General features: G+C 49.1%; 1 protein-coding gene across 1 annotated transcript in view; it reads right to left on the bottom strand.

Moving 5' to 3' along the window:
- Positions 1–3787: 3787 nt before the first annotated feature.
- The window catches only part of TMF1 (TATA element modulatory factor 1), a 40433-nt gene continuing 39581 nt past the window's right edge, over positions 3788–4639 (bottom strand). The window contains exon 17 of the mRNA XM_075005208.1: positions 3788–4093. The gene's annotated coding sequence lies outside the window, so the exon portion shown is untranslated. The remainder of the gene's footprint in view (positions 4094–4639) is intronic.

The following is a 4639-nucleotide window of genomic DNA, read 5'->3' as shown; positions in this document are numbered from 1 at the left end:
CGGCGCCGCACGAGGAGCTGAGGGAGGAGCCCAGCGCGACAGCGACCGCCCCCGCGCGCCGGAAGCCGGCCGGGGCGGGGCAGGGCAGGGCGGGGAGGCCGGGCCTGAGGCTCTGGGAGAGGCCGGACCGCATAGGTGTCCCCGCCCCCGGCGGCATCGGGCCCCGCGGCGCTGAGGTGGCGGCCAACGGCTCCCCGCACTCCTGGCGGGACTCGGGTACCCGGCTCCGTTCCCGGCCTCTGGGCGCGTCCCGCCTCCCTCGGCGGCGCATGGCAGTGCTGAGCCCCCCCGGGCAGCCCCGGGTCTCCCCTGACCGCCAGCTCAGCCCCCCTCGCTGCCGTTCAAGCCCTTCGCGCCTTGTCCTGCCCTGGGAGTTCTTCTCCCGCCCTCTCGTTCCCGCCTCGCGTGTGCGGGAGAAGGGTTAGTCCCGGTCTCGCTCTTCCCGCCCAGGCCGGGCTCTGTCGCCTTTCAGCGCTCCCGCTGCTCTCTTCCGAGCCTCACGTTTGTCCGCATCTTTAGTCAAGGCCTGGACTTAACCCTGCACCAGCGCAGGCCTGGGGTGCTTAGCAAGGGGAGCAGCAGCAGCTCTGGGCTCTCAGAAAGCAGAAGAGGTGGGGTTGACGCCCCCCTTCTCCCATCCAGTCCTTCATGGCTGGTAGGCACAAGCAGCAGGCCCTTTTGTATCCCCGGGCCCCCGCCCAGTTGCCCTAACCGCCATCCCATCAGCAGCTTTGCCAGCGGGGTCTGGCAGTGCTGTTGCAGCAGCACTTGAACTTGTGGTGGTAGGGCGCTGCCAGACCCTACTGACAGGACGGCCAACAAGGGAGCAAAGCATCGGTTCTGTGCAGGCCAGTACCAGTCGCCACTCCTTACAGGTGCCCCGCCCCAGTCCACAGGTGCCCACTTTCACCTCTCATCCTTCCTGAAATGTGGCACTCAGAGCCGAGCACAACGCTCCCTTTGAGTCCTAATCAGCACAAAGTACGGCAGAATCATCCCGTGTTTTGCTCACAACACTCCTATTAGTATATCCCGGAATGTTTGGTTTCATTTAATTTTATTTTATGGCAGTATCGCACTGTTGAGTCTCATTTAGCTTGTGATTCATTGTGAGCCTCAGATCCCTTTCTTCAGTACTCCTTCCTAGGAAGTCATTTCCTATTTTGCATGTATGCAAGTCTTTGTTCCTTCCAAAGTGGAGTACTTTGCCCTTGTCCTTAATGGAATTTCATCCAGTTCACTTCAGACTATTTCTCCAGATTGCCCAGAGTATTTTGAATTTTACCCCCATCCTCCAAAGTACTTACAACCCTTCCTACCTTGGTGTCGTCTCCATACTTTGTAAGTGTACTCTCTAGCCATTACCTAAATCATTGATGAAGATAGTGAACAGAAGCGGTCCCAGCAATGATCTCTGCAGGACCCCAGTAGTTATGCCCTTCCAGCATGACTGAATCATTGATAACTACCCTCTGGGAATGGTTATCCAGACATTTATGCACCCACCTTATAATAGCTTCATCTAGACTGCATTGCCCCTGCTTATTTATGAGCTGGTCATGTGAGACACTTTAAAATTTTACTAAATTCAATGTACACTACATTGGCCATTTCTGCTCTCTCCCCAAGGCTTGTTGCCCTGTCAAAGAAACCTATCAGGGCACTTGGACAAAATTTGCTCTTGGCAAATTCACTCGCTCTCCTGGCCTCCTGTCAACTCACTTCCTGCAGCCTAGCATTCCTGGAGATCGTCTAGGACTCAATGTGTACAGTTTTAACCCTCAAAGGCAACACAGAGCAAGGTCCCAGTCGTGGGAAGCCCATGCGGAGCACTGCTGTCTGTGAAGGGGAAATAAAAAAGCCCCTCTTCTTTGATATTTTTGCAAACACGGGTGTCCCAGTCCACTGGGGCAATTGTTACCCCCCCCCTCCTCTGATAGAGTTTTGCCCTCTGTCATCCTCTGGCACCACCACTACCCCTTCCACTCCCTGATCTTGCCCTTCAGCCCATGCCCTACCTCTGCCCCCAAAGGTTTCATCCCCCCACCTGACCAGTCACTTTTCCTTCCCTGCTCAGACCCTGGCCACCCTTCTGCCCTGATTTGCCTACTTTCTCACTTAACTCCTATAAACAGCAGTAAGCAGAATCTTAGGGGTAAGAAAGGCAGGGCAAAGGGCAGGGGCTTTAGCAGATGTTACAGCGCATGCTCAGAGCACCCTAAGTAACACTGTTGCAGAGAGCCATATCCTGCACATCACCTCTGGCAGTCCCAGACCCCCACATGCTGATTGCCCATCAGACCCAGACCCTTGCTGTGTGAGCTGCATGGTAGAGGTGGGACCCCAACTCCATAGGGCTGGCTGGGAGCCCCAAACTCCCTGGGGCCAGCAGAGAGCTCCATATTCCTGACCCTGTGGGACTGGCCAGCAGCCCCCAAACTTACATTTAAGACCCTGTGGGGCCAGGCATCAAGGGAGCCTGGACACCACCTCATTGGGCAGTGGAGAACACAGACCCCCTGCCACACAGGCTGGCCACATTTAGCCCACAGGCCAAGAGGACTTATGTTGAATGCTACAGAATTAAACTACTAACACACATGGTCACCCTTGTAAATGCAGTTATACCTCATGCTCAAGACTGCGGTCTTTGGAACCTAACGCTTAACAAAGGTCTGTGGAATGATGAGAAGAAGCAGTCCAACTCCACCAAGGAGAAAAGACCTCCCTGCAGGCAAAGCGAAAGAGTTGAAACATCTCCTTTAAAGGTGACCAATTGTCTCTCGAGTGAGACAGCTGCCATAAATCAAACTGAGTTGTTTTTTTTAAACCTCTCAAGGTTGCCTACGCATGGTCTCTAGAAACTGAAAGATGCCCTCTATTACCCATAAATAAGGGAAAAATTGTACTTGAATATGGTACCTGAACATCATTCTAACTGCAGTGTCAGTTGTTGTACAGGTATAATTCCACACACCCAACCAACCGAGTGCTAAATTCAGTACAGGCAGTAAGCTTTTTCTGTATATTTGACCAGCTCTTGGAGCTTGTTTTAATTTGTCAGCCTCAAAGCCCATGAGGATACTGCTAATGGGCTGGAGAGTAGGGGCATAAGTACTTTGTTAAAAATCAGTGGTGAATACTTTTGTACCATGACTAAAATGTGTGTACCTTTAAATAAAGTGAGATTAAATATGCTTCTGTTCCACATGCCATGTCTTAGCTATTAGTGAAATCACTACATTTTGGAAAGTGCTAGAGCTCCTACCAAGATTAAGGTTTACTTAATTTTGCTAAATGTCAAGTAACTGTGCACCTCTTCATTTGTTTTATCTACCCCTTGTGTTGTCTTTTTTAGCTCTTTGCAGGAGAGACAAGTTTACATAGCATTTAAACCAGCAGAGCCCTGACCTCCTTGCCAGCTAGGTGGTACAGCAATATGAAAGTTAAAAGCTTTTTACAATCTATTTATATTTCAGACCTCCCAATTATCTTCTCTTTACTCATGTACAAAGCAAAACAAAAAAAATACTGTAACAGAGCTATCCTATTGGTGTGATTAGGAGAAGGATGGTCTTTTCATTAGGTATCGGAAAAAAATGTGTTTTAAATGGCTCCATTTCCTTTGGGACCATGGTAGGAAAGGCCCAACAGGAAATAAAGACATTTAAAACACCATTGTTATATTTCCTTCAGTCTTGGACTTATTTCCCTACTTAGATAATGCTTCTGCTTTAGTCAAAAGGCAAAAGCCCTTGAACTTTAATTTACACAGCCCCTCAATGGCCAAAATGCATTTATTTTTTATTTTCAAAAGCCATTCTAATTACCCCAGGGTAGGGCCTGATTTCAGGACTGGTAACAACTTAGGGCACTGAGTTTGGGGAGCACCAGGTTTCGGGTGCTGCTTCTGTTTGTGAAAAAAGGGAAAACAATACTGCTGCCACAGAAATGGTGAAAAACTTAGGAGATGAATATGTCCTTCCTTGAAGACAGGTTCATCAGAAGAGGAGACCACTGGGTTACAGGAGCAGAGTGGAGGTGATGGAAGAAAGGGAATTTTTTGGTTTGTTCATTGACATTGCTCAAATGTCTGTTAAAAGAAAAAAAAAAAAGGTTTGGACAACTAGAATACCATTAGTAAGCTGCCAGCAAACAGGAAAACATTTGAACAATTGTATGGCGGCTGACCTGTGGCGAATGTTTGCACATCAATGATAAAGACAGCTGTGTCAAATTGTACATCCATTACATTTTGCAACATGGGAAGGACTTTCCCCTCCTAGATCTCCAGTTCATTCCTGATGCAAAGCTGAAGGATACTTGTCCTAACAGTGACAGATCTAAGGATTCTGGTCATGCTGTCATTCACAGTTGCAAGGGCAGCTTTTCAAAGTTCAGACTCATTAAAACATATCTTTGGTTGAGGAGGGCTGATGAACCACATCCTTTGCTATTTTATTGACTGAAAATGCCATTGGCCTGTCTGTGCATCTCTGATGGTGTGCTTCTGTTCAGAAGGACAGAGGTGAGAAGAGAGACCTTTCGAGCTGAACGACTAGGGAGAACACTGTGAGGCTGTCACCTACAGTAACATCTAATGCTGATCCAACGACGTTGGAGCACAATTCAATTTCTT

This window comes from Carettochelys insculpta, chromosome 11 (genome assembly GCF_033958435.1).
Source record: "Carettochelys insculpta isolate YL-2023 chromosome 11, ASM3395843v1, whole genome shotgun sequence".
Lineage (NCBI taxonomy): Eukaryota > Metazoa > Chordata > Testudines > Carettochelyidae > Carettochelys > Carettochelys insculpta.
The sequence above is the reverse complement of the archived record's forward strand: the minus strand, read 5'-3'. Positions and strand labels throughout refer to the sequence as shown.